This window comes from Ascaphus truei, unplaced genomic scaffold (assembly GCF_040206685.1).
Source record: "Ascaphus truei isolate aAscTru1 unplaced genomic scaffold, aAscTru1.hap1 HAP1_SCAFFOLD_312, whole genome shotgun sequence".
Classification (NCBI taxonomy): Eukaryota; Metazoa; Chordata; class Amphibia; order Anura; family Ascaphidae; genus Ascaphus; species Ascaphus truei.
In genome coordinates, this window is record NW_027456093.1 from 351,670 (window position 1) to 368,319 (window position 16,650).

Below are 16,650 nucleotides of genomic sequence, written 5' to 3' on the forward strand. Positions count from 1 at the left end.
ACAGGCCGGGAGCAAATTGGAAACTGAATGAATCCTTAATTAAAATACCGGAATTACAAGAGAAGATAGGAAGGGAAATTACACATTTCTTTAGAGAAAATACAGGAAGCGTCAGATCTCATATCAACCTCTGGGAGGCACATAAAGCAACACTAAGAGGGGTCCTCATCAGTATAGCAGTCAAAAGAAAGAGAGAGAGAAACGCTGAAAAACCTGTGAGATCAGCATAAGCGGTCTCCTGACCCAGCTACCCTTCAGAAGATTAAGGACACACCGACCAAGCTGAATTTGCTACTCACCTCTCAGGCTGAGAAGACGCTGACTTGGTCAAAGAGGAAATTCTTTGAAAAAGCAAACAAGCCAGATACCTTGCTGGCCAAAATGATTAACCCCAAGGGTAAGACTTATAACATCCAGGCTATAAGAACACAAGCAGGCACAATTTCCGCCAACCCTAAGAATATAGTGGGGGAATTCAAAAACTTCTACGAGCAATTATATGATGGAGGGAAGGTGACCCGCTCCTCTGGCACAGAAGGGGCCCTGAAAGATTTCCTGAGGGGCACGAATCTGACAGGTATGAATGAGGTAGATAGAGAGGTAATGGGAAGAGATTTTACCCCAGAAGAAGTCATGGAGGTTATCACAAATCTGAAACCCTCTAAAGCCCCGGGTCCTGACGGATTCTCAAATTTGTATTACAAAAAATACAAAAAACAATTCACCCCGTATCTCCTCCGTATGTTCAATCAAGTATTAGGTGGCACCCCTTTCCCCCGACACATGCTCCAGGCGTCAATCTCAGTAATACATAAGCAGGGAAAAGACCCGCAGGACTGTGGTAGCTACAGACCAATATCCCTGATTAATTCGGACATCAAAATTTATGCTAAATTATTGGCCAATCGTTTGAGTCTTGTCCTGCCCAGGCTGGTGCACCCAGATCAGGTCGGGTTTATCACGGGTCGGCAAGCCGCAGATAACATCAGACGAATTATTGATCTGTTAGAAATAGCCAATTTGAGATCGATACCAGTTATGGCGCTCAGCCTGGATGCAGAAAAAGCTTTTGACAGGATAGACTGGCCGTACTTAGAGGCCACACTTGGAGCATTTGGTCTGGGAGAGAAATTGACAAAAGCTACATTGGCCCTATATTCAGATCTGTCAGTGAGGGTGACCCACCAGGGATTCGCTTTGGATCCCTTCTTGATTAGGAGCGGAATGAGGCAAGGCTGCCCGCTCTCCCCACTTCTCTTTGCATTATGCATGGAACCCTTAGCTGCTCACATATGAGACAGCAAAGACATCTCAGGTATTGCCACCGGAAGCCAGTCGCATAAGGTGGCACTGTATGCGGATGATGTTTTCCTGACAATAACTAGGCCCCTTACCTCTCTACCAAACTTATTCAAATTACTGGAGAGATTTAACAGGATCTCCGGATTCAAAATTAATCAATCTAAATCTGAGGCCATGAATATAAACTTACCAAAACCGTTGGAGAAGCTGATCACCCTCAACTTCAACTTTAAATGGCAGCAGACGCAAATTAAGTATCTCGGAATAAACGTAACTAAGACAACCAAACTGCTGTATCAGGCCAATTATCCCAAATTGATACACGCCCTGAAAGGGGACGTGAGGCGATGGGCCACCTACTGTATAACATTTCTTGGATAGGGAAGATCCACTGCATTAAGATGAATCTGCTACCTCGCCTCCTATATCTCTACCAAACAATACCGGTGACACTTCGATTGACACCCTCGCGCTGCAATCAGAGATAGATAAATGTATCTGGGGAGGGAAGAGAGCGAGAGTGGGCAAGCAGATAATGCGTAAACAATCAGGGGCAGGAGGGCTAGCGGTACCTTGCTTGTTTTCCTATTACAAGGCGGCACAATTATGCCAAATTGTGCAATGGCACACCGACCTGGACTCAAAAAGATGGGTCGAGATAGAAAAGGAGATTTGCTCCCCAATTGAACTGAAAAGTCTAATTTGGCTCCCCAAAAAGGTGTGATCAAACACCAAAATGCCGCTTTCCTCAATGACCAACTCACTCTCGGTGTGGGAGAGCATGAGGATCAAATGCAGCTTGACCCACAAAGCATCGGGTATGACCCCCTTATTGGATAATCCTCTTATTTTCTCCGGGACTGATCAGTACCGATTTCACAATCTGGAAAGCTAAACACCTTAATAGATTAGTAGGCCTGGAGGGTAGAAGAGGCATACAAACATTCAATATCCTTAAAACCAATAAAAACATCCCAAATGCTGAATTCTTTAGATACCTCCAGGTCAGAGCATTCTACCAGGCTCATATCGCAGTTGTACAAAGAAGTAACGGGTTTGGGCGCTGCAGTGACAGAAAAACTAGGTTATATGACCAAATGGGAGATGGACTTAGGGGAAGTCTTGGAACTGGAGGAGTGGACGAAAATTGCAGCGGCAGTTTCCAAAAGCTCCATGTGCACGACCCTAAGGGAGAAAGCATATAAAGTTATGTTGAGATGGTACTAGACCCCCACAAAATTGGCTACATTTCTGCCTAGTTACTCCCCATTGTGCCCTAGACAATGTGGACAGCAAGCAGACTTGTTACACATGCTGTGGTCTTGCCCCAAAATAGCTGTGGTCTGGGACTCAATCAAAGATTGGCTGAACTGAATCCTAGACGTAGAGGTCCCATTAGACCTGGGGCTGTTCCTCCTTAATAGACCGTTAAAAGGCCTACACAAACATGCTCATAAATTGATAACACATTTCGCAACGGCAGTACGGGGGGAGATCACAGCACGTTGGAAACAAAATGAGATTCCATTGATAGCTTAAATTCGGAACAGAATTTGGACAGTCTGTCAGATGTAGAAGTTGACCACAGGCGAAAACTACCTAAAAGTCTGGATGCCGTGGCTGGCCCAGACGGATATACTGGGGGTGGAAAGGTCCACGATTTGGCAGTGATAGAGAGAAATGCGTTCTCCCCTGGGGTGGTAGTGCAAAAATAGATGGACATGATGATTAAGAGTTATCAGGACTGGGGAGACTTCCGGTGACGTCACAGCCGATGGTCTGCTAGTGGAAGAGCTCCCGGCGCCCTCACCAATACAGACATCAGAATAAGCTTATCCTACACCTCAAAAACCCCGAAAATCGTCCCCACACCGAGAACAAACACTGGAGAGATGGCAGGGAAGCCGCAGAGAAAGAGCCAATGCCCCGTCACCAAGTTCTTCCCTCCGGCGCAACGCCTAGCTGAGATCAACCCAGAGGAGCAAGATGGCGCCGGAGAAGAACCGGAGCACGAGGTGCGCAGCGGCCGACAGAGCCCGACTGATTCAAATCCCCCCGTCTTAAATAAAGATTTTTTTGACGCTTTAATTATTAAAATGAGGAGGGGAGTTCAGGAGGACACGGAAAAGGCCCTCCAAACCATCCGAGCAGAAGTGGAAGCACTGACGGAGCGGACGGAAGATCTGGAAGTAAAGATGGAGGTAGTCTCAAACGAGCAGGCTGAGACCCACGAAGAGGTTCTGAGATGCGGAGATGCGATCCGACACATACAAGACAAACTAGAGGATATGGAGAACAGGGAACGGAGGCAGAACATCCGCCTCAAAAATATCCCTGAAACTATCCCCCACGAAGAACTCCAACCATACCTCCGCAGACTCTTTCTGCAGCTCGTCCCTGATCTATCAGATCACGACCTGCACACAGACCGTGCCCACAGAGCCCTGGCCCAGAAATCATCGGACCCAAACCGGCACAGAGATGTGGTGCTGAGAATGCACGCATACTCTGCTAAAGACCGCATCATGACAGCGGCCAGAGAACTGAGAACTGTGACCATGGATGGGGTACAAATCCAACTCTACAACGACCTTTCCCAAATAACAATAAATAAAAGAAATGCGCTGCGCCCACTTACCTCCTATCTCAGGGACCAGGGGGTAAAGTATCGATGGGGATTCCCCTTCAAACTAGTGGTGCTCCGCAATGGCCGCCACCACACAGTAACAACCCCTGAAGGCGCTAAGGACTTCCTGAAAGCGCTGGGGATCCCTCTCCCACCGCAGAAGAGCAACCGCCCCAGCACTGAGGAGACGTCGGAGATGATCCCCTAAGAAGTCCCCCGAACATCGGAGAGACTAGCGAGTCAGCGTCTCCGGTGAACCCTGATGATCCAGCCAACTGCAAGACCCAAGAAAACCACAAGAGGCCCCCACAGTCATCCCACACTGACCCAGAGGCCCTAAAGACATCAGCAAACATCCAACACAAGAACCCTCAATGAACAAAACACCCCTTTGGCCCCGAGGTCCCCTAGATTACACCCCACGAAACTATCTCCCCCTTCCCGACCCCCCCCAGCCCCTCTTTCACCCCTCACCACCCCCCTCTTCTCCCTTTCCTCCACCACTCTTCCCCCCCCACCACTATCTCCCCATAACCCACCCATACCCCCTTCACCCCCCCCTAGCCTCCCCCTCCCCGCCCCCCTATACGCTAAATGTCCACTTACCTTCTCCGCCCCCTCCTGAGACCGAGGGGAACCGAGGCTCCATCCGTGGTGTCTCGGACAGCAGCGGGAGGAAACGGCATCCGCGCTGATCCTCACAGGGCGAGTCCCTCTCGCGTCACTCACGCGTCCCGGAGCTGCATCTGCGGAGATCCAGGCACCAGAGACGCGGTCCGGCTGCTGCACACCTCCACAAGCACGCCCGGTCGGCGCTCCCGATGGACAAGAGGTGCACCGGATCCCCAACCTAAAAGTGTCCGTGTATCAAGTCAGCAGAACCAGAGACTTCATCTATGGACACTGCATCCCGTGATCCGCTCCCAGAGGCATCCTCCCCCCCCCTCCCCTCTCACAAGTGGCAGGTTGTATGAACAGAAATCTCCCCCCTCCCCCCCCCCTCTCTCCTTCCCTCCCTATGATAAAAGTGATGTACCCGGATATCCCCCATGGAAACCCTACTACCCCAGTCTACCGCACCCCCCCCGAGCCACAACCCCCCCCTCTCCCCGTCAAAACGAGGTTGTATACCTTCAAGGTCTTGTCTCAATTGTGCACCTCTACTGAAGCTCTCCCCCAGATTTATATGGCTCCCAACTGAACCCACAATTGTATGGCCCCATTTTGAACCACCCGGTCCCCCCTCCACCCCCTCCCCTCTCCACCCCATATATACACCCCCCCCCCTGAACTGGACCGGAGTAGCACTAGACACTATAGCTCACCCCACAGCAGTTGACATACTATAAAAAATCTCAGCAAGTTACAACTATACACCCCCTAACAACGCCCCGACTCAAAACTAAGACCCCCTCAGGGGCTAACCCCAAACAATAGAAAAGGCCATACATAATATGTCCCCCCTTCCCCCCCTCCCCTTCTACCCCCCCCTCAATATCCAGACTAAATACCATGTTAGATAACCCCCCAAGTGTCCCTCCCGCCCCCCTCCCCGCCGCGGATAGTTCTCCCCCCCCCCTCACCTGCCCCCCCCCCACCACAAACGAAGACCTATACTATTTTTAACCAGCTTGTATAGATATATGCCAATATATGAACAACTACTGATTGAATAGAAGAAAATTACATTCTGTAAGGGATTCCTCGGCCTAGGAATGAGATTCCTCCCGAATGCATTGTTTAAATCCCCTGTTAAGTACACGAACAATGTATGCTCCCCCCCCCCCTGCCCCAGGGCGCCCCCCCCCACCTATCCCCCCCCTCCCCCCCCCCAGAGGAGAAATGTTTTATGTCGAACCAACATGTATTGCTATATACCAATGTTTGAATGTGTATATAATGAGCAGCTGATAATAGCAACGTACAAGGGAAACCTCGGCCTGGGATTGGGACCCCCCCCGAGAGCAAGGTTTAAACTCGCTGCTAAATGTGTGTATACTATATGCTCCCCCCCTCCCCCCCCCCCAGAGGAGAAATGTCTTATGTCAATCCAACCTATACTGCTATATACCACCGTTTGAACGCATATCCAATGAGCAGTTGATATTAGCAAAGTACAAGGGAAACCTTGGCCTGGGAGGAGGACACCCCCCGAGAGCAATGTTTAATCTAGATGCTAATTATGTGTATACTATATGCTCCCATCCTCCCCCCCCCCTCTCCCCAATTCTTCCCCACTCCCCCCCCCCACCCCGTGTACCCCTGCCCTCTACCCCCCTCCCTTCCCCCCCCTTTCCCCACCCTATCCCCAGATGCCCCCCCCCCTCAAACCCGAGATATTGCAAGTATACCCACTTTACTTTTGCTTCCTGCATATCACGGCACAATTACAATGTTAATATGGGAATCAGCCTGAGAACGTACCCCCACTAAAGAGTAACGTTGACCTACCAACGCAAGGTACAAACACCAGACGTCCCCCCCTCTCCCCCCCCTCCCCCACCCCCCTCCCCCCTCCCTCCCCCACCCCCCTCCCCCCTCCCTCCCTCCTATTCTCCCAAGACTAATTCATATAGACCAGGTGGGATTTGTGTCAGGAAGACAGGCCTCTGACAACACCCGCAAAATTATTGATATTATAGACCACGTGCACCTCAAACAATCCCAGGCCCTGATACTGAGCCTCGACGCGGAGAAGGCCTTTGACCGCATCAGATGGTCCTACCTCGACCAAACGATGAGCCAATTCGGCTTCTCCGGACCATTTCTTGCTGGCGTCCGCGCCCTCTATACTAATCCGACAGCCCTACTAAAACTTCCGGGAGGCCGCTCCAACCCAATAAAAATACAAAACGGCACCAGACAAGGCTGCCCCCTCTCCCCTTTACTCTTCGCCCTATCCATAGAGCCCCTGGCCGCCCGAATCAGAACTGAACCCACTATTAAAGGTATCCCAATCGGAGACAGGGAATACAAAATATCCCTGTTCGCCGATGACATAATCCTCACCATGTCAGACCCCCTCACCTCCCTATCTAACCTAGAAAAACTCCTCAACGAATTTGGCCAACTCTCAGACTACAAAGTCAATACCGACAAGTCGGAAGCGCTAAGCATCTCCCTGCCGAACCCCGTATGGTTAGCCCTACAACAGAAATTTAAATATAAATGGAATAGTTCCCATATCAAATACCTCGGAATTAAAATAGCAAGCTCATATAATTCACTATACCAAATTAACTACCCCCCCCCCTCTTCCGCCAGATCTTAAAAGATCTAGAGACCTGGCTAACACATCAAATCTCCTGGTTCGGAAGAATAGTATCCACCAAAATGAACATCCTACCCCGTTTGCTCTATTTCTTTCAGACCCTCCCCGTTCCTGTCCCACTAGCAGAACTGAGGAATATCCAGGCCCATATCCTAAGGTTTATTTGGCAACAACGGAAAGCTAGGGTCCCACGGTCAGTACTCTTGGCCTCGAGGACGAGAGGAGGTTTGGGGGCTCCAGACATACTCCGATACTACCATTCAGCCCAACTGAGGCAGGCGGTAGTGTGGAACAGCCCCCCCACCTCCAACTGCTGGCTGGAGATAGAGACACACCACGCGTCTCCGAACCCCCTCCCAACCCTATTATGGTCCCCAACCCACAAAAACAAGAAACCGTTGAGACTTAGTCTCGGAGCTATGAGATGCACGTGGTCGACATGGTTAAAAACCAAAGGGAAATATGGCCTAGCTTCAACCCCCTCTCAATTGACCCCCTTATTCGGGAACCCGGACTTCCCACCCGGATGCGCCCGATCCCAATTTAGCCAATTTCAAGGCTTAAACATCAGAGTGGTTGCGGATTTGCTGGAAAAAGACGAGGCCATGCCCCTCCCGGAATTAAGAGCTAAATTTTCGTCCCCCGATTTACCCATATTTCAATACCTACAGTTTCGACACTTCCTAAGAACCCAGTCCCCTACCCTTAGGTTTCCGCCGCGCTCCAGATTCGAGACTCTCTGCCTCAAAGGCGAATACCAAAAGGGCTTTATATCGGAGATATATAAAACGCTCGAGGCATCCCAGCCCCCCCCCCCAATCACCTGTATATGCAGAAATGGAACGAAGACCTAAACACCAACTTGGACCTTGAGGACTGGGAGGATATCTGGGAGGCAGCCACCAAAACATCAATTTGTTCCGTCACAAAAGAAAACATCTATAAAATATTATTCCACTGGTATCTGACCCCGAGTAGACTGAGCCAGATCTACCCAGGCACTTCAGACGAATGCTGGAGATGTTGTGGTCAAAGGGGGGACATGCCCCATATTTGGTGGACATGCCCGGAGATCCAAAGATTCTGGTCCCGGATCCAGGGCCTCCTGACCGAGACCCTGGATATAGAAATACCCCTGGACCCGTTGACCTACGTGCTGGGAAAACCAATCGACGACCTCCCTGCCCCTGCTGCCAGACTCACAGCGGCAATATTGACAGCCGCGAGATGCTGTGTCGCGGCGGCGTGGAAGAAAATTAAAGCCCCCTCCAGAAGGACAGTGATCTCTAGGATAGACGGAATTATGGGCATGGAAAAACTGACGGCAATGTTGAAGCAAAAAAACCCACAATTTTACTCGGTCTGGGAGCCTTGGACGGGTCTACCAACCCCCACATAAACCTTCCTGCAACACCCCCCACACCCCACCCCCCCCGACCGACGAACCTCAAAACCCTCCCCCCCCCACATACCCTACCTCCCCCCCCCTCCCCCCCTCTCTTTACCCAAAGTCGTTCCCATCTATCCACCCTTCCTTAGTCTCCCCCTCTCTTTTTCACCACTGAAAAACGGAAAAGGGATTATTGTGTGTCACTTACCTCTTCCATGCTATGTACATGTATTGCGCCGTATATACAAGTTGGCCCGTTAGCCAGTTTCTGTACCATGTACCTCTGCGTTATATGACACCAATAAAGGAAAAATATTTAAAAAAAAAAAAAGTTATCAGGACTGATCTGAAAGGAGTCCCGCGAGGGAGGTGCAGACCGGGGAGACTCCAAACCCCAATCCCCCCAGTAAGCGATGAGCCGGAAGTAATAGAGCTCACAGCGGAACCACGGCAGAAGATATCACCCCCCTAACCCCCTCCAGACACCCCTACCCCCTTCTATTAGATTAGCGTTGTATGTCTGTTTGTATGTCTCCCCAGTACGTCTTGTGATGATATGTGGTTAGTTAGAATGCATGGACACTGGATAATGTTCTGACATTGATGTGGATAATAATGTATGCACTGCCTGCCTGATGTACATGTGAATTACCAATAAAATTCAAGTTGGAAAAAAAAAATGTAAAATCAATGAATGTATTGATAAATTCCGGGTTAAGCCCATCTTGTTACCCCTGAAACCCTTGTGGTCCCTGGCAGCTGCATAGCACCATAAGTAAACATAAGTAAACACAAAAAACAAAACTGTGCGCTACTACCTAACTACCTATAAAGTTTAAATGTATAAATATATACAGTGCAGTGACTATACCATCAATTTAGTGATAAAATTTTTATAAAAAATTAAACCACAACTCCCACGGTGAGATAATTATACATTAAATAATAAGTGCCACATAACCGTGTTGGGGATAATGGCGTCTGCAGCTGTAAACGCAGGGGTGGCTCAGCACCCCACACACACTAAGAAAATGGAAACAAAAGAAAACAGCGCACAGTTTGAACAGAAGAATTTTCGTAGAATTAACTACTTCTTCAGGGAAACTAGTTGGATGTAACATTCTATTGCCTTATATCTGCTTACATTGGCCTTTGTCTATGTATTGGCCTGTCCTGTTTTTATTTCATCCTGTGTGCTGTTTTGGACACTTGTGAGAGACTTTGTAAGACAGTTCAAACTTCCCTATTGAATCCACCACTGCTGTGTAGACAGTGACACCATTACACAGTGTCCCGCGACGGAGCGGCATCGTGGCACGCTGAGGGCACCCCAGCAAGCTGTGTTTTAACCTCTGTGCAGAGGATACACCTGCCGAGGTACAGGAGCAGCTTCATATCGGCCAGGAAGCAGGAGCGATTTCACCGAGCCCCAGTACCAGCTGCTGAACCTGGCTGCATGAAGGGAAATCCCCTTGGGAGTGAAAAGACTGACGTCCTGCCCCAGAATCAACTGAGCTGCAGCAGCAGAGGGAAGCAAGCACCTGAATCTACAGCTAACAGCTGCCGAGTGGTAAACAGTGTGATACACACTACATGCCTTTTACCAACTTTTTTCATGTACGCAGATATATTACCCCCTTTTTAATTCTATAATATATTGTTGAATTTGCTTCACTATTTGGCGTTGTGCGCTGTTTTCTTTTGTTTCCATTTTCATAGCACCATAAGCTATTTCCATGGGTTATAACATGTAAAATTTAAAGTGTCCCCTGTTTTTCCACTTTTCATGTTCACTTTATCCCAGACTCATGACACTTTCTGTGTGCAACTCTTATGTGGGAATTTTTGGTAGAAATGCAGTGGTTTTGTTTGCAGGAGTTTGGGGGACAAATATACCTGTAGTCAACTAATTATCCCCGGTGTGCAGGCATGATTTTCTTGTATGCGGGTTGAATTACACCGTGGCTGCCCTGTATCCCCCAGACTCCAGGTTTTCAAGCTCAGATATCCCAACTCTATTTCCCTCATATATATGGGTTTTCCCAAAGTATATCATGTATTTAAATATGGTTTATCATGGTTGTGCAATTTCTGTAAATGTCTATTCAGTCAGTACAGGCTCCATACAAGTTCCGGGAAGTCTGGATAGATATCGGAGTTCAAAGAGGAGAGAGGATGTGGGCTGTTATGTGGCTAGAGCATGGTGAAGTACTGTATCTGGAGAACAGAGACCCCCTGTGGGGAGGACACTCTGATCTGCCAGAGTCAGTTGAGCCTGCAGTAGGTGGCAATGGGTTGACTGGGGGAATCCAGAGAATATCAGTGTATTTCCCATTGGTCAAATCATATGTCCCACCCATTTGGGCAAGCTGAGCTGGCTTAACTTTCCCCCTCCTCTGATGTCAGCCAAAGAATGAGCCCCTATTCCTAATAGGTAGTGGGAATAAATTCCCACACTCTGATTGGTTGTTCCTCCATGCTGAACATAGAACAGTGGAGGGTATGTAAGGAGGTAGCCGACTGAGATAGCCATACCTTCAACTGGCTTGTGGCGATGAAGCTAGGTCAGGCTTTTCAAAGTTGCTCTGTTTGAAATTGCTGAGCAACTGGCTTTGTTTTGAAGCTAGGACAGTCTGCCCTGCAGGGACTAAGTCAGATGTGAAGTCAAAGTTCTGAGAATTGAACATAGCGGTCGCGGCTAGGATCTTTAGCCGAAAAGAGGACCAGGAAGCCCAGGTGTATATCTTGGTCAGGGTAAGCCTTCCGAAGCAGGCACCTATTTGAGCCTAGATTTCACTACCCAGACCCCCAGTAAGTGTGTATGTTGTCTCTATTTTGTGTATTCATTGTGTGCATGCGGGTTTACCCGAATTAACTTCATTTTTTTTTATTACCTTGTTTTGCCTAGTGATTGATCCCGGTATAAATATGTAAAAAGTCCTGATCTCCCATGAGAAGATGGAAAAAAATAACGTTCCAAAGGGATCTTTAGGGCTACCAGTCGAGCAGAGTGAATCGTTGGACATATCAATGCTTTGAAGCACAATGTGGTTCATGGCCCTTCCCGAGAATATTCCACACTAGAAGTTATTATCAACAATCCTCAGACTCTAATCACTCTGATTTTTTAGAACGAGGATACTCACAACATCCCTCACCGATCATGACCAGTCTCACGGGAGACCAGCTGTATTATCACACTACCACTGGGATCACTATCACCAGACAGGGCACAATAGTTGAATAAACAAAAGTTTATTATGGCAAGCCAGCAAACACACAAATCACACAATCACAGTATGACACTCACCAAGTGGGGCAATAATCTAGCCTCAGGCAGGTGCAGGAGCCTGCTTCGGAAGGCTTGGCATTAACGGCTTCTTCCCCGGCTTCTCTGTGCTCTTCTGCAAGCAACACTTTTAAAATAGCCCACCAGCCGTGACATCACTGTCTCCGATCCACTCTGCAAACTTGTATGCTACTGTGATCGGCTGTGCTCCTTACATAGGCCTAAGTCTCCTATCTTTTTTTGCTGGAGCAGAGACCACCGGCCAATCAGAGCACAGATTGTGATGGTGCAGCCAATCATAGAATGAGTGCTTGTCCGGTTGCACCAATTAGGGCAGGTGTCCGGCTTATTGACTCTGGACTGCTTCTCGGGGTGTGAGCTGCTGGCGGGTGGGAAATTAGATCTGGGCAATGGAAATCATGCCTTCGGGGCTGAGACCCAGTAAAGGATCCCCTGGCCAGCCCAATTTCTCAGTGTCTCGGGGAACAAAGGCTCTGAACCGTCGATTACCAGTTCCTGGACCTGAATTACAGCCCTTCCCCACTCACCATTTTCCAGGTACTCAGCTGCTCCCAAGCTCTGTCACGGACAGACATTTCTCTGGATGCAGCCCAGCTAAGTGAATTACTGTGTCTGCATACAGATAAATGCTAGCAACACAAAGGACAATGCTGGATTACTAACTGTGTGGGGAAAACACAAACACAGGGAAAGACAGTGATTTTTTACAATCCCGGCTCCCCAAGACAGATAGCTTTCCCCCCTTGTAGATATCACACAGTGATTATCTCTTTTCTGGAAAAGATTTACACAAAACACATTGCACAAAGGCCAAAATGACCCTGACAGATGTGGCAATTAAACATGGATTTGGGGCAGCCTGCCTGGCTTAACTTTTATTATGTTATGCTGGCTACCCCTACAGTCACAACCGGTCCAACGTGGAAAGAAATTATTCCGGATAAGGACACAAATGCAGGTCAGCTAAGAGTCGGATTGTCACAAGATCACAAAGCCTCAGGTGTTACCAATGGTGAATATTTCTGATTTATATTCTCACGGACATAGAGACTAATAAGATGCAAAAATAACTGATTTGTGCCCACAAATCGGGTTGATATTTTTTTTTTAACTTGATTTGGATTTGATGAAGTTATTTCGGAACTTGCTTTGGAAAGCATTATTTGTGCCTACCGGAGTACGCTCTTCTTCGGACATGGTAGGTACACAGGTTAACACACTTACCAACAGTATGACTACAAGCATTGATAATTATGTTATTAGTCAATGAACGTCTACCAGGGGTGCTCGGCAACGGCTTCCCCAGCTGACAGGATATCTCCCCCTGGACTGGCACCGCTCTAGCTGGGGAGGCAGCAAATGTGCATGGCCCGATCTCCGCCCCTGCATGCTGTTGCCTTTGTACTCTGCCCCTCTCCTCCCCCTCCAGACCCTGCAGTTACCATTTTCTTTTGAAATGCTGGCTGAACAAAGGGTTTCTCAGCCCTGCATGTCCAGAGATGTTAAATGCATTTATTTATTCCCTGGGCATGCAAGCTGGAAACATACAATTACCCAGTCTCCACGACCATGAACCCTGGTTAGGCTGGTTCCACAGGGAGTTTGTAGACAATAGAGGATGGGGATGGGCAAGCCTCCAATCTCACAGGCGTCGGTCCGAAGAGCAAAGTCATTGTCTGCCCAGACAGAGGCCAGAGGGAACACAGAAGAATTCTGCTGCCAGTGCTCAAGGGCCAAAGCGTAGAATGTCTTATTCTTAGAACATAATGGCACACATCTGCAGCATATAACTATCACTCTAAACAAGCGGATTAAGCGGACCCAGTGGAGCAGGCTGGGGGAGGGGTAAGGTGAGGTGATGCTAAGAGGCGCCGACCATCCAAAGAACAGCCAGGCTGACGCTAAGTCACCCACCGTCTCCTCTGCCAATGATAATACCTGCTGTCACGCTGCTTGATCCGGTGTAGCCAAAGAGATAAAGTTGAAGCACCGTTGAGTGAATGCCTGCAGTGATGTGTGTCCTGGAATCCACGTGCAACCAGCAAAAGTACCGGAACAGCCAAACAAAGAAGCGGTGCACTGAGGTAAGTAGAGAACCACACGCAGCTCTAACAAAAAAAGACTAATTTATTGAAAAAAAGGGAACAAACATCATGAAGCTAGGAACCTCTTACGCGTTTCATCCCGTAAGGGACTTTGTCAAAGAGTGAGTGGTGAACTATCTCATACACCTCTATATACCACCAGCTTGACTGTGATAGGTCAATAATAAATTGATTTAGAACGGCAACTACTATATGCAGCTGCAGGTTAATTAATGAGACTGCCGTTCCATCTATACAAGCATAGTGGTGGTAAAAGGGGAGAGAAGGATAACAACATACAAGTGTATACATAGTACATATATAACAACAAATAAACAACTTATTGCAAAACTACTGTAAAATAGTATAAACAGTAGTAGCAAAAGATCATTTAAAACCAACATTCAAGCAACATAGATGAAAACAAGGAATGTATTAGAAAATAAAGAAATGATATAATAAAGAAAGATAAAAGACAGGTAAAAAATATATATATTATATTACAATAAGCAATATTGAAAAGTATATTATAATCACTCAACATAATAAAACAATTATAATAATCATAAATAATAACCTGTCTTATATCAATATAAATGAAAGAAATAAAAATAAGAAATTGTCAAAAATGAAAACAATAATAAAGAAGATAAATATAAAAATAAATATATTAATAATAGAAATATAGCATATCATAAATATACTGATAATAAAGTATACATAATATCCCATATGGTGAGCAACAACATATATATTAATAACATTATAACAACACCAGAGAAGCAAAAAGCAGAAGCAAGCAAAAACTTAAACATATTTCTTTAGTTAGACTAGGAAATGTTTAAGCTCCCAATCGGTATTAATACCGTAGGGATGCAATGTATTCATGATATAGATCCAGTGCCCAGACACAGGCACCTATCTCACCAAGAGATAGTGGGCTGGCACTGAGAACAGGAGGGAGGGAGGTGCTGTTCTCATTGTCTGGTTCATAATTCCCACCTTCCTTGCCTCAGCCTCCCTGTCACAAGCTCAGACCGGATTGGCCAACACAGATGAGCCCTCATTCTGTGATTGGCTCCCCATTCAGCATCAATGCTGGGATTGGTCGTTGCCCCGTTCTCCATGATTTTCCATTGAGAACTGCAACCTAGAAAAGCAGCGACCAATTTGAGTTCCACAAGCCTCTCCTGGGTTGGCATGAAGATAGACTAAGCGGGGGGCTCTGAGAATGTGCCAGAGACACCTGAAGTCGAGGCTGCTTGTACGCCAAGCTGGAGATTTGAAGTTACCTTTCAACAACTTGCATCCAGCGGTGCTTGGAAACTCATAACCTACGGCAAAGTGGAATCTGCTCCGTTAAAGTCATGTTGGTGGCGTCGGCCGAAATTAATACCCGTTTATTTGTTTATCTCTGTGTCCTCTCTGTTGTTTGATCCCACAAAAGAGTCCCGGTCTCTTGACAGAACACATTAGAAATAAAGCATTCCATTTACATGGGATGCAAGGTGCAACCAAGCATGCAAAAAAAACCCTGTATCTCAGGGGCCTTGGAGCCAGATGAACCCAAGTGACAGGGCGTAACCTTTATTAACCGGTCCCTGGGCCTCATTCCATCACAAGCATAGCTAAGGTCTCTGTACATGCAGGGCTGAGAAACCCTTTGTGCAGCTCGCATGTCGAGAGAACTGGCAAATTCTGCGACTGGAGGTGAAGAGCGGTGCAGGAATACAAGGAGGAGTGACCGTGGGAGAAGATCAGACCAGGGGGCAATCAACCCAAAAAGCAGAACATTTTGTCATCCATCCAAATATCCGGATGCCGAGCCCAGCATGGGACATCCTGTCAGCCATGGAAGCCTTTGTTGGGCCCCGTTGGTGGATGCTGCTCCCATTGGCTGATTCATATTTCTTTCCGCTGCCCTTTAATTTGCAATCACCCACTTCAAGCCCTGATTGGCCATTTCAGACAAGACCATGTGTCCTGAATGGCTCCTGTGCATCATTAATGCTGTGATTGGCCACAGCCCTGTTTGCCATGATTTGCTAGGGAAGCAAGAAATCTATGAAATGGGAACCCAATCAGTTTCAGATCTTATTCTGATCCTAACGTGGTGATAGATTAAGCTGTGCCCCCTGAGACTGTGCAACAGACACTCGAAAATTAGATTGTAAGCTCCTCGGAGCAGGGACTCCTCTTCCTAAATGTTACATTTGTCTGAAGCACTTATTCCCTTCACCTGTTATTTATATATTATGTGTTATTTATATGATTACCACGTGTATTACTAATGGGAATTGCTATGTACATTAATGATGCTATACAAATAAAGACATAGGGGGTCATGCACTAAGCTCCGTTAAGTTGTTTTTAGAGCGCAAAGTGCTCTTAGAACGTGATGTTGCGCTGAACACGATGCACTAAGCCACGCAAACAGGCACTTTGCGCTCTAAAACTGACTTTTCTCAGGAAATATTTCAAAGTCCAACTTTGCTCGTTCGTTACCCTGTTTGCGTTAAATTCTGCCCTTAAGCGGGATGCACTAAGCTACGTAACCTTAGCGTACGCGAAAGTTGCGTTCAACAGAACACGTCAGCTCAAGGTAGACGCAAAAAAAGCTGGACTTTGAAAAATTTCTTGCTCTACATTTTTGCATGCGCAACACCC